Source organism: Mauremys reevesii, linkage group 1 (assembly GCF_016161935.1).
Source record: "Mauremys reevesii isolate NIE-2019 linkage group 1, ASM1616193v1, whole genome shotgun sequence".
NCBI lineage: Eukaryota > Metazoa > Chordata > Testudines > Geoemydidae > Mauremys > Mauremys reevesii.
The window spans coordinates 167,511,052-167,537,220 of record NC_052623.1 but is presented as its reverse complement, the minus strand read 5'-3'; the positions used below and the strand labels follow the sequence as shown (position 1 = coordinate 167,537,220).

The following is a 26,169-nucleotide window of genomic DNA, read 5'->3' as shown; positions in this document are numbered from 1 at the left end:
GTCAGGCCATTGGTCCATGTGGGCCCCCTCACACTGGGGTAAGCTCTCAAAGTGGTACGGCTCTCCCTGATGAGGAGTTAGGCATCTGAATGTTTGGGTCCCTCTAAGTTTCCCTCTAGAGACCTTGAATGTGTACTAGTCCTCGGGTGTCCCAGGGTCAGATCAGCCGCAGCTCTAAGGCTGCCTGTTGTGCCCATCCACCTAGATGTGAAAAGGAGCTGCCATTCAGACTGTAGATGGTGTATGGGAGAGTCGAAGCAAAAAGCCTTTTAAACAAAATATTCTCATTGCTGTTTTGATTAGGCCTAAAAGTCCATCTGTAAGGGAGCTGGGATGGGGGATTCAGTGAGGTTAGGGCGGCGAGTGCTTAGCCAACACAGAGGGAGTTTAGTCTGAGTCTCTTGAAATGGTGCCTTATCAATAAAACAGTTGCACTGGGCCCTAACACCGCACCTCATACATGGTGCCCAGTGCATGCTGCTGCTTGAGCACCTCTGGCCTGGCGCCCCTCGCTAGTCTCGCTCAGACTCTCTTGTGCAGTGGGGGCTTGCAAATGACTTTTATACTCAGTGGTGCTTAGTTCTGAGCAGGAGTGTGTGTAGGTGTCCGTGTGCTTCATGGGGAAGGTGAGGGAATGTTAATTTTGATAAGGACTGGGCTGGGGTGTCAGGAGTATTATGCATGCTGGACTGTCCCCCCAGTCCAGCACCTGGTGTCAGGTGAGCTGGATGACATTAAAGCATGAGAATATCCAGCCAGATCCTGGTCCATAGCTCTGTCCCATCTGTGTCTGTCCAGCAGAGCAAAGGGGACAGAGGGCAGCCAGGGATTTCCCTGATGTCAAGCTGGCATAACGGGTTTCATGCTACCTGCCCCCTTCTCCTGGGGCAAAGAAGTGCAGGAGTGGGCTTCCCTAAAGCATGGTACACTTCAACCATTCTTGACCCAAAGAGCAGTCTCAGGAGAACTGCTGTAGTCAGCATAGTTTCAAGTAGTCCTTAGGCTGCATTAATTACGCTAGAAGATATTTCCGTCCCCGGCTGGCTCCAGCATCGGCGTGTCAGCCAGACATAGGATCTGGCTCATCACATTCTAGTCAAATCTGCCTTGTCCTGTTCCCCTCCACTGCACAAAAGAGATTTGATATTCTGAGTAAAGAGCAAAGGCCCCTCCTCACTCTTCGCCTAGCATCACTACTTGATCCTGCACAGGAAAAATAATACTGCGCTTGACATCCATTTGTCACCATGGAAACACATATAAGGCTGGCCCTTTGAGGGAGTGAAGTGTGTTTGTTCAGAAGGCAAGTGTAGCCAAATCCCTTTTTGCCACCCTGCCATTCTGACAAGAAATAAAAATGTGCTCTAGTTAGTGAGCTCTTCCTGCACCCATTGCTGCATCCATGAGATACTCTCTTGGTAGGGATTTCAGTGTTCCACACCTGGCATTGTGGTTTAGTAGGTCCCACTTGCAAACCCGATGAGAGAAATGTCTGAAAACTTGTGATAACTGATATCCATAATCAGTGAGCGCTAGGGCAGGCCTGTTCCTGAGATAAGCTGCAGCTGATGGCCGGAGGCCAAGCCAGAGGCCTTGTCCTGTTACTGCAGATACAAGGAGCCAGCAGGGTGTGTGTGGGTGGGGGGACAGAGTTGAGCCCTGGGGTGGATGTTGGCCCATGAGCTGAGCCGAGGCTGGATTCTAAGGTGGGGTGGCTGGCTGGGGTCACTAGTTTGGGGCATGGAGGGATGAGCTTTAAAGTGCCTGGTTTGTTTCTGGGTCCCTGGGGGACTCCCCATTGGCTTTGGCTTGGGAGGGCGACAAGGTGGCAATTACCTCTCAAGATGCTGCCCTGGTAGGCCTGGCCCTGTGGCATCATGGGAGAGGGGACGGGAGTGACCTCTGCAGGGAGGGTTTGAGCCCACCCCTCACACCAGCGAGCCCTCCCCAGCCATGGCAGAGCGCAGCCCACCCTGTGGGCACAAGGGGGAGCTGGGATCTGTGTGCCCCTGCGCAGCAGCCTCCCTCAGGGCAAAGCACCCCCGGCTCCTGAGGAAATGGCCTGGCTCCTCGGCCTCAGGCCCTGCGCAGCCTGTCCCACCCCACCCCTTTAACACCAGCCCTGCGCTAGCGCTTTAACGTGGCTTGTGTGGTCGCTCTAAAAAACCCACCTCCCCGAGGGGCGTCGCTCCCAGCGCTGATGCACTGTCTACACTGGCATGTTCCAGTGCTGAAACTTGCAGTGCTCAGGGGGGTGTAGACAAGCCCGCACCCTCTTCTGCCAAGCAGCAGGGCCCTGCGCCGGCTGAGCCTTTCTGGAGATCAGGAGGATGGCGGCGTAGTTCATGTAGCGGCTGCTTCTTCCCATGAGCCGGGAGCACCAGCTGGCAGGCCTTGTGCCTGTAACCCACAATGGGGGGGGACGGACGGACAGAAGAGCTGTCCCTTCTGCTCCTGGTGTCTGGGCCAATGGAGATGTCAGGAAAATGGGGGAGGAGGTGGGGGCAGGGAAGGATAGGATGGGGCACAGAGGGGGCAGGGAAGGACGGGACAGGGCACGGCGGGGAGAGGCGAAGCTTGGGACCGAGGTAGGCAAGGATGGGATGGGGTGCAGAGGGGGGAGGCAGGGACGAGGGTAGGGAAGGACAGGATGGGGCGCAGGGGGAGGAGGCAATGATGGGCAGGGAAGGATGGGATGGGACACAGAGAGGGAAGGGAGGGATGGGGCAGGGAAAGATGGAATGGGGCGCGGAGGCGAGGTGGGGCTGGGGGCCGGGACGGGTGGGATGGGGCTGGGGAAGGTGGGGGCTGGGGCAGGGCAGAGAAGGATGGAATGGGGCCAGAGGGGTGAATGGGGGCAGTGAAGGACAGGATGGGACAGGGCCAGAAGAGCGAGGGGAATGGGGAAGGATAGGATGGGATGGGGCTAGAGGGGGAAGGCGGGGAGGGTAGCAGAGCAGGACAGGATGGGGCACAGGGAGGAGATGGGGGTGGGGAAGGCTGGGATGGGGCCAGAGGGGTAGGTGGGACGGGGGGCGGGGTGGATGGGCCACAGAGCAAGGAGGCAGGAACAGGGGCAGTGAAGGATGGGATGGGATGGGGCCAGAGGGGGCGAGGAGGGAACAGGGGTGGTGAAGGATGGGGTGGGACCAGAGGGGTGAACGGGGGCAGGGTAGAACGGGATGTGACCAGAGGAGGAAACAGGGCAGGGAAGGACCGGATGGCAGGGCCGCCCAAAGGGGAGGGCAAGTGGGGCAATTTGCCCCAGGCCCCGCAGGGGCCCCCACGAGAGTTTTTTGGGGCCCTTGGAGAGGGTCCTTCACTCGCTCCGGGGGCCCGGAGCTTCTTCCGCATCGGGTCTTCGGTGGGGGGGTCCTTCCGCCCTGGGGCCGAAGGACCCCCACCGCCGAATTACTGCCGAAGCGGGGCCCCCTGCTACCTAAGACCCCAGGCACCCTGAATCCTCTGGGCGGCCCTGCGAGATGGGACCAGATGGAGGCAAGGGGCGAACGGGGGTGGTGAAGGATGGGCAGGAAGCGGGGGGGAAATGGGGCAGGGAAGGACTGGGCCAGAGGGAGCATGAATTTCTATGCAGCCCTGCACACCGCTTATGGGGGAGGGATTCCGGCTCCTGAGGGAGCTCAGGATGGCACCAGAACACACAGGAGGAGACAGGCCACACCAAGTGGCCCCTCTGCCATGGGGCACAGGGTGGCTTCCTGCAGGGCCAGCTCTGGGCCTGTTCGACTCGTCGGCCCCTGTGCAGACACAAGAGCCTCAGCTGACCAGCTCCAAGGACGTGCGCCTCAGTTTCCTTCTGAGCGATGTGAGGGCTCATGATCCCAACACCCTCCCAGGGCCCTGCGGGCAGGGAGCCTGCAGTGAAAGCAGCGAAGGGAGCCCAGAAGGGCTGGGGTCTGCCTGCTGCTCTGCTCCAGCTAGTGCAGGGCTCTTAGCTGAGGGGTCATGACCTCCCTGCCCTTCCCATATTGCTCAAGGGGAGGGGGCCTGGCTGGCTGGGAGGAGGGGAAGGGTTCAAGGCTCTGTCCTGTCTCTGAGGGCTGCTGCTCCGATGGCACAAGAACCTGTGGTTCGTTGCCTGTTTGGAGATGAACCATGGAAACAGAAAGCAAGTGGGGTCAATCAATGTGATGAACCAGGGCAAACAGACGCGGGAGGCTGAGTCAGTGCAAGCGAAGCACGGCCGGCTGGGGCGACTCAAGAACTGGGCTGAAGTCGGACTTAACAAACAAGCGATGGGGCCGGAAAGTAATGGGCCAAAATCGGTGGTGTGAGTATTCGGGCTAAGTGGTGGACAAAATACTGAGCAGAGGAACTGTGCCCCCCGTGGCCTCCCTTGTGGGGTTCTTAAAAAGAGAAGGCAAAAAAAAAATCCCAGTCCAGCTCTCACCTGGATCCCAGCATCCCAGCTCATCTTGTCCAGCTCGCGTCGTCTCATCCTGCTCACCCCCAGGGCAGAGGGAGCCGACCAGACCAGAGGACTTCCTTCCCGGCCAGCAGACCTTGTTCTTGTTCAAGGAACTTTGTTTTTCATTTGTGAGACTCCTGAAAACCCTCCTGGCACCCAATCCCCAGCCCAGCAGTGGGGACAGCCGATGGGCAGCGCTGCAGGGACGTGTAAGAACCTTGCATCCCCTTTGGGTTACTGTCTGCCCCACTATTTCTTCCCGCCGGTCCTCTCTCTCGCTCCCTCGGCTTTTCCGCGACTCCTGAAATCAGCTGCACTGCGCGCATCACCACAGCGAGACGAGACCACCCAGTCCTGTCTGAGGAGAACAGACCCAGCCAGATGGTGTCCCTGACAGGATGTGAGCCTGAGACCAGACCAGGTGTTGTGGCCGACCTGCCAGCCTAAAGCAGCCTGCCGTCCTGTGGTCCAAGAACAGCAACAAACGCTGTATTTCCCCCACATGTCTGTCCTTTCTCTCCCCCACCGTGGGTCTGTCTGGCTTAAAACCGGGAACAACGAATACCCAGCACACGGCAGGACTAAAGGTGAAATGCCCCCTTTCCTTTTCCTCAAAAAAAGGATGGCAGATTTTAGTCATGTCAGTTAACACTTTACTGGAGGGCACTCAGATCCTATGGTGATTATGGCAGTATAAGAGCCTATAATAAGTAGAAATAATGATACTTAGCTCTTAGATAGTGACAGGTTTCAGAGTGGGAGGCAGGTTAGTCTGTATCAGCAAAAAGAATGAGGAGTCCTTGTGGCACCTTAGAGACCAACAATTACAGACCTAAAAGTCGCAATTCTCCAAAAAAAAACCTTCAAAAATATGCTCCAATGAGAAACTACAGAACTGGAATTAATTTGCAAACTGGACACCATTAAATGAGGCTTGAATATAGACTGGGAGTGGATGGGTCATTACACAAAGTAAAACTATTTCCCCATGCTAATTTTTCCCCTACTGTTACTCACACCTTCTTGTCAACTGTTGGAAATGGGTCATCCTGATTATCACTACAAAAGTTTTTTTTTCTCCTGCTGATAATAGCCCACCTTCATTGATTAGACTAGGTAGGTATGGCAACATCCATTTTTTCATGTTCTCTGTGTATATATATCTTTCTACTGTATTTTCCACTACATGCATCTGATAGCCCACGAAAGCTTATGCCCAAATAAATGTGTTAATCTCTAAGGTGCCACAAATACTCCTGTTCTTTTAGCTCTTATATAGTGATTTCATCACTAAATCTCAAAGTGATTTACAAAGGAGATAAGTGCCACGATCCCCATTTTACAGTTGGGGAAAGTGATAGAAAGGTGAAATGACTTGCCCACGGCTACCCAGAGGCAGAGCTGGGAATTGAACTCTGGCCTTAAGGCTCTCACTGCTAGGAGAAATGGCCTCCCCTAGCATCCTTTTCCTTTAAAATGTTGTGTTGTGGTTAGAGCAGAGGCCTTGGAGATGGCACTCCTGTGTTCTACTTCCAGCTTTTCCATTGGCTCCCTCTATAGCCTTGGGAAGTGATTTTACCTTTCTGTAGGTTTTTCCATCAGTAAAATGTGTCTCTGACAAAATGATGCTTGCTCACCTGACCAAAAAACTGAAAGGCTTTGTGAGTGGATGAACATTTATACCTCATGTTGAGCTCACTGGTTAAACAGCATTATGTAAGTGCAAAAGTATGACTACTTTCCCTGTTGCTCTTGATGATTGCTGCCTACTATCCTTCTGCCTGCTGAAAGGGTGAGATGAGCAGCTGCTTCCAAACCCATTGAGACTCCTGGCATGGGATGGAGGGCGGGGGAAGGTGTCTGAGTGGAAGGAGAGAGGTGCATCATACAATTGGATTATTTTCTGGCTTTCATGAAGTGTCAAGGCCACCTAAGATGCACCGTACTGTAACTTTATTTTTCACTGAACAAATTTAGTACTGCTACAATATATCCCCATCTAACCCTGATATACAGAGCAGTGAAATGCAAACGTTGAGCATAATATCCTCTGTGCAGTCATAAACCAGTGTGGGGGGGGAAGGGCAGTAAGTATACGGAAAACATAATACTGAAGAATTCACTGGGGCTATTCAATTTCATGTAACCCATCCTCAGCTATGGATAAAAAATAAACCCTGATATTCTGTGATTCTATGATTAGTCCCAACAGCTACCTCTGACAGTCCACATCCAGGGGTCTGAGGAATATGTAGTCCGTGCTATCCTTTACTTTAAACTGCAGAGTAGGATAATATACTACCTAACCAATTGGGAGGGCTATGATCCTGAAGAATGCTCCTTGGAACCTGTTGTCCATGTCCATGCCCCTGACTTGGAAAAAGGTTTCATCAATACCACTTGGATAAACCAAGTCTGCAACCTATCCAGAGGAAGGATGCCCCTAAGTGGTGGTGGTGGGTGATGTAAGGTTCCAGGGATTAAAATCTGGGGCTGCAGAACCTGGGACAGCTGATGTTCCCATAGTGGCACCAGGAGGCCAATCCTTGCTCATCACTACTGACTCTGACATGGACCCCAGTATAGCTGTGACTGCTAGGCCAGCCCACCTATGCCCTGGTCCCTCACAACCTGCCAGACCCAAATTCCTATCACTCTCCACCTGCGTCCATGAGCAAGACAATAACTTCTTTTGAGGGGGAGGATAATTTTATTAGTGAATGGCGTACCACATAATAAAAAAGGGGGAGGGCAATAAAGTCCTGACCAAATCTTCCCATGTGTAGCAAGTACATTTAACTGTATCTTTATAAAGAAATATATAAATGTTGTGGGCATAAGAGGAATTTCATTGTATTATAAGAATATTTCTGTCTATAATGATACAATGCTTAGTATACTAAGTTTCTTGTATGTTCATGCCTCTATAGTACTTGGCATTATTCATAATATGGATTATGTGATGTTATACTATTCCTTCACAGTACAGGTTCATAAGTGTACAGTGTCGCCAACTCTTGAGTCTTTATCACAAACCTTCTGATATTTGGTGTTTTCCTTAAAGTTCTAGCTCTTGGATACATGTGATTATGTGAAAATCTCAGTTTATATAGAAAAAAAATAATTCTCTAGCCCTGATGGTTGGAGAGAAAAGCATAAACTTGAACCCTAAAGGCCATAAGCAAAGCACAACTAAACAGAACCCCAAACAATTATTTAAAAAAACAAACAAACAAAAACAACACAACAACTCATGATTTTAAGACAATATCATGATTTTTGGGGCCTGAACTGTGATTTTTGAATTCTTGGCTGTGTAGTTCCTCGGAATGAACCTGTCAACTAATTTGCTTCTTCAAAACTTCCCTCTGGTTTTTACTAGTAGATGAATGTGATGGAGAGTGCCAGGCCCTTTAAGGCCCCTGTTGGGAGGCCTCAGGGTTCTACAACATCCTGCCCCAGGCAAGGAGCTGTGAAGGTTTGTCCTCCAGGGCCCTACCACCATTCCATCACCCCTGAAGAATCACAATTAGCATTTACAGGCTTGGTGGCCTGCAGAGTTTCCTCAGGCAGCAGATGTGAACAGTGGAACTATGCTGAACCAAAGTGCTAAAAGCATTACCTGATAGTAATTCAATTATAATCGGCATTACTGGGCAGGAATTCTCACTTGTGAAGCTTTGTATTATCTCCTTTCCTCTGCTCCATCCATATTCCCAGCCTTATTTACTTGTTTGTCAGCTTCGTGCACAATCATCTCTGTACCTTCTTCCACACGGCCCCCTGTGCTTGGTGTCACCTCCCTGATCTCATCCACATGACTTTTTTCTCTCCATCTTTAAGTCCCTCTTAAAGACCCATTTCTGTCATGCTGCTTACTGTGATCGGAGACCTATATAAATTGCCCATGGCTGTTCCCTTTACCCTGATATCTGCCAGCTTGTCTGTTTGCTTAGACTGTGAGCTCTGAGCTATCCATCTTGAATGTTTGGAAAAAAGCACTAAGCTTTGTACCCTGCTGTAAATAAACAAACAATGGGTCCAAAGCTGCAAAACATTGCCATCCTTGACGTTAGTGCCCATTGAAGTAAATGGGATTGAAGTAACGGTGCTCAGCACAGAATTGGGCTTAAAATGAAGGTAGTAATTGGTTAAACTAACATTATAATTATGACAGTCACCGCTTGTTCAAATTCAGCTCAGTTTGGTGGAAAAGTGTTTTCTAATTTATATAGCTGATTATGCCACCTCATCACTGTAGCATCTGAGCACCCTTCCAGCAGTTGAAACAACATCGCTGACATCTGTCACATGTGGTTTGTATTCTCTCTCATCCTCTCCCCATGAGAAGAATCATGCATGTAGTGTAGAGTGTTTTGGAAGGGTCTCTTGTTGCTGTTGTGTGTGTTTGGGTTTTGTGTTAATATGTACTCACAGCTCATGCGTTTATTAGAGAAGGCAGACCAAAGAAGTGCATCTTGCACTGGGAGAGGAAGGTGGTGAGATTTGAGATGGTCCTTAATTCTTGTGGAACTTTATTCCACAATCTGGGAGAAACCCCTAAGAAATTTCTATATCCTGAAGGTCCTGAGCCTGGGCTCCAGATCCAGCCTGAAAGTCTACACTACAATTAAACATCCCTGTATCCCGAGCCCTGCAAGCCCAGATGACTCATGCCAGCTGCGGGTGTTTAATTGCTGCCTAGACAAACCCTATGTGGCTTGAAATAAGGGCTGAGGCCTTGAACTTGACTCAGTATTCAATAGAAAGCCACTGTAGAGAGTGGAGGATATGCGGCATGCAATAATTTTTATTTTTGGTGTGTTCTGAATCTCAGCACTTTCCAAAGACTAAAGATGGATGGTCCCTGCTTCACGCTAGAGGTTGGAAAAGGACCATACACAAGCATTTTCTGCCCTATAGTCTAGTCCAGGCGCAACGTGTTAGTTATGACAGCAGTCAATCCTCTGACTGAACCATTTGACCTTCAGCATGTCAGAACTGGTCTGTCATATTGAGACTACCTCATGATATTACTTAAGAATAAACCCACTGGTCATGTGACATTAGACAGCTGTTGAGATTTCTAAAAGCTTCAGCTCCAAAATACAGAGCTGGATTCATAAGCCACGATGAACCGGATTTGCTGATACAGATGTGTTAGTTTTACACAAATCTCACTGACCTTTGTTCCATTTGCTGGGCTCACTATCACTGTCTCACAATGAAGAATCCGTCTGGGTAGTGGAAATGCTGTAGGTCTCCTGTGCAGCAGAATATAGTTATGAGGGTCTAGGAGCAATTGCTCATCCTCAGAGGACAAGACATGCCACGTTATACACTATCTCTTTACCCAGAGTATGATATCACTCTGTTTCCATAACAGAGCATTAGGGATTTCCTTCAGCATTGCTCAAGGAATCTCTCAGGCATCCTCATGGCAGACAATTGTGAGCCATTCAACTCAAGCGGAGGTCAAAATGTTGGTGATCTAGAAGAAAGCTTTTATGGTTTTGCCAAAGGAATTTTAATTTCTCCAAAGGTGTCTTCAAAGTGATTGAGAAACTAAATAGTTTGAATATGGGGAAGAATAAATATATGCATTATTAATGATTTCTTTTGTAATAGCACTGAGAGATCCCACTCCATTGTGCTGGTCACTGTACAAACACTTATAAAAACAAGGTCCCTGCTCCAAACAGCTGAGTTTTGAAATTAATACACTATATTGTTTATGACCAGTGTACTACCAATGCATGGCATGCGGATGACAAAAGCTCCATTTTTATTGTTTTTAATTAGGGATTTTGAAATATGGCTCATTCTAGCTCCGACAGCAGTGAAAGGCGTTTTACTTTTTCTTGCTGACTTCCTGTTTTGAGAAGCAGATGAAATGGTTTCATTGGTGATTGGCAGGAAGCCTACTCCATTTACTGGCTGCAAGCCACTAGCACCTTGGCAAGAAGTGCTGAAAGGAAGATGAAGAGATTTGTACCCTCTGATTTCTGTCTGAGCAGGGACAAAGCAGTATGTGGATTTGTCAGTGGATTAAAAAAAAAAATAAGGGTGGTATTTCCTGTTTCCCCACAGGTGTATTGTCACTGAAAATTAACAATTCAGCTGGTGTGGATGACAGATAGCTACACTCACAGTGATTCAAACCCAGGTGGAACATGGAACTCTTAGTAAATATTAAAAGCTACATCACTTTGCACATTCAGTGGGTTTTTTTCCTCCATTTAGAGACATTGCTAAGACATGTTAAGCCCAGAATTTAGGTTGTTTCAAAGAATATATATAATTTTACTGTGAATTAGAGATGGAACGAGGTCAAAGCCCACAGACCTGAACAAACTTCATGGGAGCTGACATCTGAATCAGAACTTCATGTAATGCATCTATTTCTACTAGGCAAGAACAAAGCCCTGGATCTGAGCAACCTCTGACTTTTTTTTAAGGTAGATGAGATTCAAGCCTGGTTATGGACTTTGGACCTCTCAGAAATCTATTATATAAACAAACACAGTCAGGATTGCATTTAAATAGTTAAATCAAAACTGCTTACTCAGACTTACTCAGCCCTGCCAAGCCTGGGGACAAATTAAGCCCTGAATGGCGGGCCGCGGGAGGCAGTAGGAGGCTAGAGCCTGAAGCCCCGCCTCCAGAGCCTGGGGCCTGCTGCCGTGCAATCTGAGCCTGCCACCCCAGGGCTGAACCCCCACCACCCCTGGGAAGGTGGGGAACTCACCGGCTGCCTGCTCCTCCAGCATTGTGCCCCAGCTGTCTCCAGAGGGACATGGCCCAACCCAAGCTGGCATCCCCAGCAACCAACACCAAGGCAGGGCATCCAGAAGCAATAGAGAGGGGGAGTGGCTGCTACTTTGCCCCCCCCCCTCCAGCCCAGGAGACTGTGGCTGCAAGAAAAGCCCCTGGTGGCCACATGTGGCCACATTGGCTGCATTTGAGAAACACTGTGCTAGTGCATTGAATCAGAAAGCAAAACTCACTAAGGCAAAGTAACTGACCATAAAGACATCTGACGCTCACAGAACATTTTCCTGCAGTATTAGTATCTAGATGGGAAAATAGAGTCAATCTTCACTGGTCACACTGAGTAAAGTTCAAGAAGTAAATAATCAGCGTAAAGGATGGCAAGGAAAATAGATTTTTAAATTCTTTATGTTGATAATGTGAGCTGAGCTTAATGTCAGCAACTGGTTAGGGGAAAGCCGTTTTGGAGATAATGGGCTAGATTGTTTCCTGTGCCAGGTGGGACAAGTCAGGAGGCTGATTCTGGCTCCCTGACTAGTACCGGCCGTGACTCAACCTGATTGCTGACAGGCAACTTTAAATTGCATGACTGGTTTAGACTCCTTAATGGGACTAAGCCAGTGGAGGATTGTTGTGCTGAAGTGGAACTTTGCGTTGTCCCTGTGCTGGAAAAGGATGCGGACGTGCCAGCAGGATGTCTTTCTGCTGGGCATTTGCACTTAGATTATGGCTCCATTGTGCCACTTGAGTGTGTCACAAAGGGACCATTAACCAGCCTGTGTATTTGGCCTAAGACCTGGACAGTCCCTTTGAGACTATTTGTTTAGGTCATATATAGGTCATATAAGACTGTGTGATGGCTGAAAAATCTCTAGTACATACACTTTCTGCATGACTAGGTTTTAAAAATAACACTTCAGGCAAATTTGAAAATGGGAACTGGGGGCAGAGGGGTAAACCCACCATAATTGTTGAGCATTGACTACAGATGACTTAATGGATCACAATAAAACTTTCTTTGTGGGGAATATTTCTGTGAGAATTGTCTTAATTCTTCAGATTGGGGCAGGGGGCTAACACTTTTTTCATCATTATGCATTTAAAAAAAAACCCCTATCTTTATTATGATCTCTTTCGGCTCCCTGTCACCCTCATCTCTTACAAAGCTATGCAATTGACTGTTCTCTTCATGTCACACACCCTTGGTGCCAGGCCCCTTCCTATGCAGCCCCCTATGTTAGTAACCACACGTCTCCCCTCTCCTTCGCCAAGTCCATCCTCAATCCATATATTTAGCTTTTATAATGCTGTTTCTATCCCTTGCCGCCTGAGAACTTTTCACCTTGGCTCTCTCCGTAAAGGAGCCTTAACTAACTAGACACATCAGGCCAGATTCGCAGCTGGTGTAAATCAGCTACCGACTACAGTGACACATCAGCTTACACCAGCAGAGACTCCAACTCATTAATACTCCCCACACCCAAATAAGAGGACAGATTTGTAGAGCTAAGAAGATCTATGTTAAACAGTAGTGTCTGAGCACACAGATTTGTCTTGGTTTCTACTCCACCCCATTTGTTTTGCATTGACAGTTTTAAGACTAGATCCTGCAAGTGTTTATGCAGGTGTTTAAATTCACACCTGTGAGTAGTCACAGTTTGATTGGAGTCTTAGGGTACGTCGATCGATCCAGTGGGGATTGATTTATCGTGTCTAGTCTAGATGCGATAAGTCGACCCCCGAGTGCTCTCCCATCGACTCCTGTACTCCAGCGTCACGAGAGGCGCAGGCAGAGTCGACGGGGGAGCGGCAGCAGTCGACTCACCGCGGTGAAGACACCACGGTAAGTCAATCTAAGTATGTCGACTTCAGCTATGTTATTCCTCCCGCCTCCCCCAGTGTAGACCAGGACTCAGATTATAACTTCTCCAGGGAAAGGACCTGGGGTACAATTTCCTAAAGCACTTAAATAACTTAGGAGCCTAAACCTCACTGAAAGTTATGGTAATATAGGCTTCTAATTCGCTTAGGTACTTAGAAAATGTCCCCTCTGGTCTTTACAGGGTAGTTGTCTGTAAAGCATCTGGCACATTGTTTCTACTTTATAAAAAACAATAACAGATATTATTGAGACTAATTCTAATAGAAATATACTATGATATACAGGAAAATGTTTTCAATACAACCCCCAGGCATGTAGAGTAGTAGTTTAGCTAGTTTAACATTGCTAAGAAAATGCAAAATATTTTTATAATATTTTACATTAAATATAACTGTAGAGATGTCATGTGGGCTTATGATATATAATATGCAAACCTTATGGCATTTGACCCCTAAATCTCTAAGGTGAAATTCTACTGAAAGAATCTACTAAAAAAGATTTAATGGCACTATAGCAGAGATGAAGTAATAGGCTCCTAATTCAGTAATAGACTGCTAAATGCAAATTGCAGAAATGACATCTTACTTTACCCTCAGATGCCTGGACTGAAAACAGTTTGATTCCTCTGAAGTGAATCCAAATGCTTTGTTTTTTGGGGGATGAATCTGGTTGAAAACATTTAAGCTTCTTTTGCTCTCTTGGCAGAAAGCGATATTACTCACTCTGGGATGACAAAACAAAGAGGCACTAGCTAAGGGAACATCAGAATAGCATAATAAAAGGAGACTTTTTGGCGGGTGAATATTGAACATAAAGAGCATCTGTTAATTTTGTTTTAAATGGGGGGAAAAATGAGTGTCGGAAAGTAATTGATGTCCATAGACTGATGGATCCAGGGTTTGTTGCCAAATGGTAACTTCCCACATGGGTCTGTGTGAACTAGGTAAATGCCCACCCCATTCTCAGCAGAGTGCATAGACCTGAACTGGAGTCCAAATTTATCTCCTTCCAGGTTCTTTTTTTCATTTTATTGTCTATAGCTGAAAACTAACACCACCACATGAGCCTAACCTTCCTTTTCACCTGTAAAGTTTCTGTCAGGATTTCTGCACCCCCCAAAAGACACTCCCATCTATTTTATCTAAAAAGAAAGGATGGTCTTGGGGAAACCCAAGTTTTGGTACCCTGTTCTGCTACAAACTGTGAGAGAGACCTGGGATAAGTCATTTAAGATACATTTTTCAAAAGCACCTAAATAACTTAGGAGCCTAAGTCCTATTTTTAAAACAAACTTACGTATGTAGGAGGCTATGTCTACACTACAAAGTTAAGCTGACTTAAGCTACATTGATGTACAGCCACTGCTATAATTAAATTGCTCTTGCATGTTCACACTACACTTCTTGTGTCGGCACAGCGCATCCACAGTAGCAGCTCTTGCATCAACCCAGAGAGCAGTGCACCATGGGTAGCTACTGGCTGCAGGATGTCTTGGGAAGGATTTGCAATGCCTTATGGGGTCAGGTTCAGCATCACATGATGCAGGTTTCTCAGTCCCATTCCAGCTGCTTTTCAACTGCGCTGGTAATCTGTAAGCTGGCCAGCTCTTGTCAGAAAGCATGAATCCTGCACTGCTCTTCAGTACTGTGCTGTGTATTCTGAACGCAAGGCTATCAGAGGAGCTCAGTGGGAGGAGGAGGGGACCTATTGGGCTGATGGAGGCCTTAAAGAAGCATGTTAACACTGAGCCACAGTAATGTGTGTTGCTGTAGTGTGCTGTCTCACATAGTTTGTTTGCACCGTGCTATGAATCTTGTAATGATTGCTGTGTGTGCCTGACTATAACAATGCACATGCACCTATTACTATTGTCTTGAATTTTAGCAGCAGCCATCACATGATGGAGAATAACAAAGATCAATTCAATTTCCATAAATAGATTTTTATTCCAGACCTATGCAAACATACCTATGTAATGCTGAGGTAAACTTCATACATGCAGGGAAAAGTATCTTTAAAGGGCAGTGAACAGGGAATTCACAAGCCCATATCCAACGAGGCTCTCACAGCTGGGTGTATGTGTGGCTGTCATTGTGTTTACTCTGCCAGGGGGCAGAGTGCCTTGGGTACTGCTGTGGCCCCTGAAGATGCATGTAATGAGGAGGGTGGCGGGGGGGAGGTAGGGAGATCCTTGTGATTCTCTTCCTCGCTTCCCTACAGCGATTTCTCCCCACAGACCCTTAGCTTCCTCTCCCCTTAGAGCCAGGAGATCCACCAACTCCTGTGTACTCCAGGCCAGAGCATGTTTGTTGTGTGAAGCTGGCATGTTCAGCTGGGCAGTTGCTATGTGAGCTCTCCATGACAATCAAGCAGGAAGAGCAATTTCAAAACTCTTTGGGGCTTTAAAAGGGGAGGGGTGCCTGCCTGTGTACCTGGCTGCAGGGCAGCAGAGTTCAAAATGGTGACCAGAGCAGTCACGGTGCACATTTTGGGACACCTCCTAGAGGCCGCTTAGGACCATGTAATCAACACAGTGTTTACACTGACACTGCGTCACTCTAGCTATGTCTCATTGGGATAGTTTTATTATGTCAGTGTAGCAGGAGCGTTAAAGCGGCGGGAGCAGCATTGCAGTAAATACACCTCCATAGTTAGGTCGACATAAGCTGCCTTATGTCTACTTAACTCTGTAGTGTAAAAAAGGCCTTAGTGGGACTCCTAAGTACCTAAGTTCCCTCTAAAACTTTTTACCTTTAGTCCCTCTGACTCAGTTCCCCAAAATGGAGATAATAACGCTGGCCTGCTTCTCAGAAATGTCTTGAGGATAAATGTGTTAAAGACTGAGCACTTGGATGCTATATACGTATCTAAAATAGGTAGGTTACATTTGTGACGCCGCCTTCCCCGAGGTGTAACCTGGAACTGGGGTACCCCAAGCCATTTGTCTCACCAGCCTGGGCACATCTTCTCACACTGTGCTTCTGTGACAAGCTGCAGACCGCTCCCGGTCCTGCACTCACACAAACCTTTACACAGGCAGGGACACACTCAGCTGCACTTACCTGAAGGCTTCTCCCCAGCTCCACAGCCTAGGACTCCAGAGCTGTACCATCTTGTCCCAGTCAAAAGCCTGACTGGTATAAATTTATTACCCAATCTGCCCCTCCCTCAAAGTGGAGAGGACCATGCACCAGTTGTTGTTACTGAGCAGATGCCCTAAGCACTTCTTTCAAAATACACTGTTTTAGGTAAAAAATATAAAACAAATTTATGAAGTACAGAAAGATAGATTTTAAGTGAATATAAGTAATAGCGTACAGATCAAAGACGATTACAATAAGAAATAAAACAAAAATGCAATCTAAGTTCTCTAAACTGGATAGGATTTGAATCAAGCAGTTTCTCACCCTGTTAGATAGTACAAACAGTCCACCAAGCTTCCATATGCAGGCAAGCTTTCATCTTTCCTGCCTGGCACCCCCTTCCCTGTTCAATCTTTATTCCTTAGGTGTTTTCAGGTGCTGTGTTTTAGGGGGAGTGAGGCCAAGCGAGGATGTCACTTCCCCCTTTTGTATCTTCTTCCAACTTGCTGGAAATATCTTTTGCTGTGACCTGAGTCAACCAGTCTCCTTTGGGTATGTGCTATCTCTGAGAGGTTTCCATTGTCCACAGGTTCTGGGGTAATCTTCATGAGTGTTTGTATTCTCCTCAATGAGCCATCAACATTGTTTGGCCTTTTTATTGTTGTACCTGAAAGGCCACTTGTGGGTGTTTCCAGCCTCACGACATATTTCAGCAACACATACATAGCAACTTAATAACTTCTCATACAATGATAGCACATACAATCCAACAGGATATTAATGTTCAGTCGATCAAGACTTTTTAAAATTACCTCACAAGGCATATGTAACGCCGATAGACCCTGGTCGTCGGCAGGCAGGATTGAACAGGGGACCTCTGGGAGTTTAGTGCATGAACTGCTATAGCATGAGCTAAAAGTCAACTGCCTATTAGCTAAGGCTGTAGAGTAGTCACAGAGAGAGAGAGAGAGAGTCTTTCTCTCTCTCTCGCTGTGTGTGTGGTGGGGGGTCTCGGTGCCACTAGATGGGACACAACACCACACTCAGAAGGTGTGTGGGTTACACAAACTTTGTACAAAACATATCATAATTATATCACCATGGTGAATATGAGGTGCAGAGTATCACTTTGAGACACAGAGTATCACAATATTCTCACTGGAGTTACATGGAGGCACCTGCCAGCAGGCTTTAGCAGCAGTTACCTTCATTCCTAATGCAGGATTTTAAAATCATTGCCTCGAAAAAACTTATTTCCTATATTTATGGCCTTGGAGTCTGCCACCATTTTACAGTCTGACTTCTGAGTTTAGAAGTCTAGGCTCCTATCTACCTGTAGTAGTATCTGTGGCTGCTGTTAGCCACCTTTACGACTGGCTTCTTTCTATGATAAGGTGATAGCCACTTAGCAGGCTCTCTGGAATTCCAAAGATGGTTATTTTTAGCAGTTGGGCTGAGTGGTACCTATGACTCCACCGCTAGGCAAAAGGCGATCAGGCTCATGGAAAAATACATTCAGGTAAAACCAGTTTGTCACTGGATGCTGTAAAGCAGCAGATGGGGTCTTCCTAGGATGGCTGACATTGTCTCAGCTAAGGAAGCATTTAAAAGTGGGCCTCTTAAAACAGTTGGTTCATTTCATCTACTGCGGCCATCTATGGGGACAGTGCTTTTCAATTCTATACTATGTAGGTTCTTGTACCACTCTCATCATTGTAGTATCTGGATGCCTTCCATAGTACATTAAATGGCATGGCTGATATCTGTCATGTGTAGTTTGTTCTCTCTCATATCCTATCCCCAGGGAGAGAATTGTGTGTGCAACCTATGTAGTATTTTTTGTTTCTTTTATGCACAAAATGTTATGTTTTTATGTTAGAAAACACTCAATTGAAGAAGAGTACCTTGCATTTGGAGTGGCAGGAAGTGAGGTTTGTGATGGTCGTTATGGGAGTTTGTGCCACAGTCTGGGACCATCCCCTGAGAAAACTCTGGCTCCTACATAGATGTAAGATGTATTGTAGAGTTCCATTGTGCCATAGGAGAAAAGCTGTTGATCACAGACCTTGCCATACTGTTTTAGGTGATCTTTTAGATATGTTGGGTCCAGGCCATTGAATGCCTTGAAAATAAGGACCAAGACTGAATTAATCCAGCCCTAGGAAAGAATTTTTATGTGAGCTGCACAGATACAGCACAGGGGAGAAAAAGGGTTGGTGAATCATAATTCTTTTAGAAGCTTCTGTACAAGCATTTTCCTCCTCCCTCTGAGTATCTCTGCAATTCTCATCAGCTGTAATTTTTCATTTTAGTTGAGCATAATTTTTAACGGTTTTCATTTTTGCAGGCACAGTTTTGGGTCCAATTAATTGTGAAGGCAAATACTAGATTTAGACATCTGATTACTTGACTATGCCCACAAATCAGGTAGCTAGATGGGTTGCTGCTTGAAATTGGCACATACATTTGATTGCACATGCAAACATTGAGACTGGTTTTATGATCACTTTCAAAATTTGGTCCTATAAGTCAGCTTGCTGTACAGCAAGCATCTGCAGCCTTGCTGGGCATGTGTTGGGCTAGTTGGCCATGGTATTGTATTGGCTTTGATCCTTCTATTGATTTATCTTCATGCTTAAGTTGTGGCTCCCTTGCCAACAATGCTGTTAAATTAGAGCTAAGCTTGCTTATATGTTCTTCCACGCAACACCACCTCACCAGGACAGTGATAGTGATGATGAAATGCTAAGGGAAATTAGAGAGGCTATCAAAATTAAGAACTCAATAATAGTGGGGGATTTCAATTATCCCCATATTGACTGGGAACATGTCACCTCAGGACAAAATGCAGAGACAAAATTTCTTGATACTTTAAATGACTGGTTCTTGGAGCAGCTGGTACAGGAACCCACAAGGAGAGAGGCAACTCTCGATTTAGTCCTGAGTGGAGCGCAGGAACTGGCCCAAGAGGTAACTATAACAGGACCACTTGGAAATAGTTACCATAATATAATAACATTTAACATCCCTGTGGTGGGAAGAACACCCTCACATCTCAACAGCCCAACACTGTGGCATTTAATTTGAAAAAGGGGAACTATGCAAAAATGAGGGGGTTAGTTAAACAGAAACTAAAAGGTACAGTGACTAAAGTGAAATCCCTGCAAGCTGCATGGACGCTTTTTAAAGACACCATAATAGAGGCCCAACTTGAATGTATACCCCAAATTAAGAAACACAGTAAAAGATCTAAAAAAGAGCCACCGTGGCTTAACAACCATGTAAAAGAAGCAGTGAGTGATAAAAGGCATCTTTTAAAAGTGGAAGTCAAATCCTAGTGAGGTAAATAGAAAGGAGCATAAACACAGCCAAATTAAGTGTAAAAATATAATAAGAAAAGCCAAAGAGGAGTTTGAAGAATGGCTAGCCAAAAACTCCAAAGGTAATAACAAAATGTTTAAGTACATCAGAAGTAGGAAGCCTGCTAAACAACCAGTGATTGAGATACAAAAGGAGCACTTAAAGACGATAAAGTCATTGTGGAGAAACTAAATGGATTCTTTGCTTCAGTCTTCACGGCTGAGGATGTTAGGGAGATTCCCAGACCTGAGCCAGCTTTTGTAGGTGACAAATCTGAGGAACTGTCACAGATTGAAGTGTCACTAGAGGAGGTTTTGGAATTAATTGATAAACTTAACATTAACAAGTCACCGGGACCAGATGACATTCACCCAAGAGTTCTGAAAGAACTCAAATGTGAAGTTGCAGAACTATTAACCATGGTTTGTAACCTGTCCTTTAAATCGGCTTCTGTACCCAATGACTGGAAGATAGCTAATGTAACGCCAATATTTAAAAAGGGCTCTAGAGGATCCCAGCAATTATAGACTGGTAAGTCTAATGTCAGTACTGGGCAAATTAGTTGAAACAATAGTAAAGAATAAAATTGTCAGACACATAGAACAACATAAATTGTTGGGCAAAAGTCAACATGGTTTCTGTAAAGGGAAATCATGTCTTACTAAACTATTAGAGTTCTTTGAAGGGGTCAACAAACATGTGGACAAGGGGGATCCAGTGGACATAGTGTACTTAGATTTCCAGAAAGCCTTTGACAAGGTCCCTCACCAAAGGCTCTTACGTAAATTAAGTTGTCATGAGATAAAAGGAAGGTCCTTTCATGGATTGAGAACTGGTTAAAAGACAGGGAACAAAGAGTAAGAATAAATGGTAAATTCTCAGAATGGAGAGGGGTAACTAGTGGTGTTCCCCAAGGATCAGTCCTCGGACCAATCCTATTCAACTTATTCATAAATGAACTGGAGAAAGGGGTAAAAAGTGAGGTGGCAAAGTTGCAGATGATACTAAACTGCTCAAGATAGTTAAGACCAAAGCAAACTGTGAAGAACTTCAAAATGATCTCACAAAACTAAGTGATTGGGCAACAAAATGGCAAATGAAATTTAATGTGGATAAATGTAAAGTAATGCACATTGGAAAAAATAACCCCAACTATACATACAATATGATGGGGGCTAATTTGGCTACAACAAATCAAGAAAGAGATCTTGAGGTCATCATGGATAGTTCTCTGAAGATGTCCACGCAATGTGCAGAGGCAGTCAAAAAAGGATGTTAGGAATAATTAAAAAGGGGATAGAGAATAAGATAGAGAATATATTATTGCCCTTATATAAATCAATGGTATGCCCACATCTTGAATACTGCGTACAGATGTGGTCTCCTCATCTCAAAAAGATATACTGGCACTAGAAAGGTTCAGAGAAGGGCAACTAAAATGATTAGGGGTTTGGAACAGGTCCCATATGAGGAGAGATTAAAGAGTCTAGGACTTTTCAGCTTGGAAAGAGGAGACTAAGGGGATATGATAGAGGTATACAAAATCATGAGTGATGTGGAGAAAGTAGATTAGGAAAAGTTATTTACTTATTCCCATAATACAAGAACTAGAGGCCACCAAATTAAATTAATGGGCAGAAGGTTTAAAACAAATAAAGGAAGTTCTTCTTCAAACCGCGCCCAGTCAACTTGTGGATCTCCTTGCCTGAGGAGGTTGTGAAGGCTAGGACTATAACAGCATTTAAAAGAGAACTGAATAAATTCATTGAGGTTAAGTCCATTAATGGCTATTAGCCAGGATGGCTAAGGAATGGTGTCCCTAGCCTCTGTTTGTCAGAGGGTGGAGATGGATGGCAGGAGAGCCATTTGATCATTACCTGTTAGGTTCATTCCCTTTGGGGCACCTGGCATTGGCCACTGTCAGTAGACAGGATACTGGGCTAGATGGACCTTTGGTCTGACCCAGTATGGCCGTTCTTATGTTCTTATGTGTTGGAGAGGGTGTCAGTCTGTTGGTGTAGATCAGGGGTTCTCAAACTGGGTGTTGGGAGCCCTCAGGCGATTGCAAGATTATTACATGGGGGGGGGTCGTGAGCTGCCAGCCTCCACCCCAAACCCCACTTCACCTCCAGCATTTATAATGGTGTTAAATATATAACCAAGTGTTTTTAGTTCATAAACGGGGTGGCAATTGGAGGCTTGCTATGTGAAAGGGATTGCCAGTAGAAAAGTTTGAGAACCACTGGTGTAGATGCAAAGACTTGAGATGGAAGAATTGTGTTGGGTGTAAAAAGGTACCTTAACTTGTGATTTCTATGCGTTTTAGTGCTAATGCGTGGAAACATACTTAACCAATCTTAACTCTAGGAAATTCCACACACACTTTATTAATGTAGAGCAGGGGTCGGCAACCTTTCAGAAGTGGTGTGCCGTCTTTATTTATTCACTGTAATTTAAGTTTTTGCGTGCCAGTAATTCATTTTAACATTTTTAGAAGGTCTCTTTCTCTAAGTCTATAATATATAACTAAACTATTGTTGTATGTAAAGTAAATATGTTTTTTAAAATGTTTAAGAAGCTTCTTTTAAAATTAAATTAAGATGCAAAACCTCCCTGACCAGTCGCCAGGACCTGGGCAGTGTGAGTGCCACTGAAAATCAGCTCGCGTGCTGCCTTCGGCACGAGTGCCATAGGTTGCCTACCCCTGATGTAGAGTTTTTATTTTGGTTTGGTTTTATAAATATGGCTGAGGTCTTAGGACTAGCCTAGCTGAGAAGATGGAAAGATACTCCTTGATCCCCTGAATAGCATGGTGATGAGGGTGATAAAAGGACCTGAATAGAATATGATAGAAAAGGGGCTAGCTGGGAAGTGAGGTTGTGGAACTAGTTGAAGAATTGTACCTCCTCTGCTTTACATTTGCACACCTGGTTTAGAAAGCTTTAAGGGCTGCTCCAGGGGGCTTTCAAAACATATTATTTGAAACATCAGGAACATGTCAGAATGAAAGGCTTTGAATGTCATTAAGCAAAAGCTTGAGCATTTTTCCTCCCCTAGGGGTGTAGTTTTAAACAGAGCTGAGATGAGTGTTTCACTAGTTTCCGTTGTTTCTCCTATCCCTGTCCCCTGGCTAGCTCCACTCCTGAGACATTCAGGGTACATTTGCACCACAAGTTAAGGTATAATTGTAGCAGGGGTAGGCACATCTGCACTATTTTTAATCTAGTTAGCATGTTTAACAATAATAGTGAAGACATGATGGCATGGGTTTCAGTATGGACAAGCAACCCAAGTACGTACCCAGGGTTCATGATGTGCCCATCTGTGCTACAATTACACCTTAACCTGCAGTGTAGCTGTACCCTCACTTTACACCTTAACCTGCAGTGTAGCTGTACCCTCTGCTGTTTTTCCCATCCATTGCCCTTTGTCATTGTCTGGTCAAGTTTTCTTTTTTGAAAACTATAAGTGTTTAAATTTTAGGTGTAATTGCATATGCATAAAATATCCTATTAAGATGCATTATGTTGAACAACTTAAAAGCTTGGCGAATCTTTCTAATTAGGTTGACAAAAGGGACTCAGAATAGCTCTATTGTAGAGGTTGAGGCATCTTCTCTGGTTGGCTTTCCATTATAAAAGTATTTTTAAATGTATATCATTAACTTCAATTTTCTCCCAGTAGGTTCTCCTAAATCAGAAATCTAAATTATATAGCTTTACCAGAAGCTTTTCATCAATGTTATTACCTCTACTGTGGTTTACTGCCTCCAATTTCCCAAGATGGGATTTGTAACAAGAAAGGAACCATTAGATGATATTATTACAAATTAACCCTCACCCAAAAATACCTTTATTTAACCATATACTAAAATGCATGTTCTGTTCTAACATTTCTTCTGCATACTGCCTCAGCAAACTGAAGTGCCACTCCAGCAAATGTTTTCATTCATTCACCCCAAGCTAGAATTCCACCAACACATTTAGGGTGCCCAACCACTAAAATGCAGCAACTTTTTGCAAGGAACATGACAGTTATTTAATGGTGCACAGCAATACTTCACAACCCTTTAGGAGAGGAAGAAAAAAGGAATCCTGTAGCCCAGGGGTTGGCAACCTTTCAGAAGTAGTGTGCTGAGTCGTCATTTATTCATGCTAATTTAAGGTTTTGTGTGCCAGTAATACATTTTAACATTTTTCGAAGGTCTCTTTCTATAAGTCTATAATGTATAACTAAACTATTGTTGTATGTTAAGTAAATAAGGTTTTTTTTCAATGTTTAAGAAGTTTCATTTAAAATTAAATTAAAATGCAGAGCCCCCGGACCGGTGGCCAGGACCTGGGCAGTGTGAAAATCAGCTCGCGTGCCGCCTTTGGCATGTGTGCCATAGGTTGCCTACCCCTGCTGTAGCCCTTTGAAACTGCAGAGATGAGAGGGTATTTTAATTGGATAGAAAGAAATTGCCCTAAGGGGAATTAGGACCTTACCTTTAGTATCTGAGCCAAAAACACCCACTGTTGATGGAGGGGAACCCTGTCATTGGTTCTGTGATGACCATAAGTGACCAAAACCTCATTTTTACATCTCTTCTAAAAAGACAGCATCTCCAGCAATGCAGTGCCACCAAACACTACGCTGTCACCCTGATTCAGCACAATCTCAATAGGAAAAGTTCCACTTACAGACATCACTAATTCAAGAATTATCATGAGTGATCCTTTAAGGTGCTTGTACAAGTACTGTTCAATCATGACCCAGCTTAGTGTGTGAGATTTATATAGTATTATAGCCCAAACAAGTCTGGCTGCAAGCCATGAATACTGAATACATGATGGGTCATTACACAAAGTAAAACTATTTTCCCATGCTATTTTCCCCCTACTGTTACTCACACCTTCTTGGGCCATCCTGATTATCACTACAAAACGTTTTTTTCTCCTGCTGATAATAGCCCTCCTTAATTGATTACTCTCATTATAGTTGGTATGGCAACACCCATTTTTTCATGTCCGTGTATATCTATCTTCCTACTGTATTTTCCACTGCATGCATCTAATGAAGTGGGTTTTAACCCACAAAAACTTATGCTCAAATAAATTTGTTAGTCTCTAAGGTGCCACAAGTACTCCTCGTTCTTTTTGCTGATACAGACTAACACAGTTACCCCTCTGAAACCTGAATACATGCTGATACTTTTGCCCTCCTTTCTTTGCTGTTGACTCCCTGGCTCAGCTAATATCAGGGGCGGCTCCAGGCACCAGCACACCAAGCGTGTGCCTGGGGCGGCAAGCTGCGAGGAGTGGCTTGCCGGTCGCCATGAGGGTGGCAGTCAGGCAGCCTTCGGCGTCATGCCTGCGGGAAGTCCCCCGGTCCCGCGGCTTCGGCGGCAATTTGGCGGCAGGTACGCCAAAGGCGCGGGACCAGCGGACCTTCCTCAGGCAAGCCGCCGAAAGCCGCCTGACTGCCGTGCTTGGGGCGGCAAAATACGTAGAGCCACCCCTGACTAATGTAGAGAGTTTTTCTAATGAAGATGACGTAGAATAAAAATATGGGAAAGGAAAGATTAAAAAAATAAAATGAAAAAAATAAATAAGGGAGAGCTAATTAGGAAGAGGTTTATGGAAGATTTTCTCTTCCAGACTCACTGCTGCTCTTTCTTTGGTGCTGCCTGAACCTAACAGAAGCATATAGCTCCTTTTCATGAACTTGGTTCCCTGCCCTTCAGCTATTGTGTGCATTGAAAGTTGGGAAAAAAGGTCTTGCCTTGATGTTATGTAACCTTGCAGACATTAATTTGAAACAAACAAAACACTTAAAGCAGCTCTCATTCAGGGGATTTTACTGAGTGTTACTAAATTGCTGAATATTTAATAGCTAATCATGCTCCAGACCCCAAGGTCTGTCCCCCAAATGATAAGACTTTTTATTAAATGAACTTTAATTACTTAATAATTAGACCTTCTGTAGGGAAAGATGGGGATCCTGATAAGCTGCCAACCAGGCTGCAGGGCAAATCAGACTTGTGTGCCATTTTCAGATTAGAATTTAAAAGCAGGTCTGGGTGTAATGTTCTGAGACAGTGGGTGAAAGGCAGCCAGCCCAGTGTGTGAAAAGCCATGGATGGCATGAACCTGAACTATGAAGTGGTTTATTTTTATGGTTATCTTAAAACTAGTATAACTATGCAAGGGAATCAATGTCAGACTGTTAGACTAAACCAATTGAACCAGATGTCAATACTGTAATGAGGATTGTGTCTGGGTCTACTAATATTTAAAATACTTTAGGTGTGGTGGGAAAACTCTGTGATAAATTGCTGACCGTGTGAGAAATGTTTTGACTGTCTCCGTGTCTACTCATTAGTCCTCTTCCCCGAAACAAACACAACATTCCGGGCTTCTGAGCAGCTTCAAAGAACAATCTTTAAAAAAAAAAAAAGCCTGAAAATGTTGTGGAATTTCACCATAAGAACATAACTAAGAACATAAGAATGGCCGTACTGGGTCAGACCAAAGGTCCATCTAGCCCAGTATCTGTCTACTGACAGTGACCAATGCCAGGTGCCCCAGAGGGAGTGAACCTAACAGGCAATGATCAAGTGATCTCTCTCCTGCCATCCATCTCCATCCTCTGACGAACAGAGG

The 26,169-nt window shown here is 45.2% G+C and overlaps 1 protein-coding gene across 17 annotated transcripts in view; it reads left to right on the top strand.

Annotated features, from left to right (window-relative positions):
- LOC120370532 (gametocyte-specific factor 1-like) overlaps positions 1-26,169 on the top strand; it is a 139,270-nt gene that overhangs the window by 27,101 nt on the left and 86,000 nt on the right. The window lies entirely within an intron of this gene.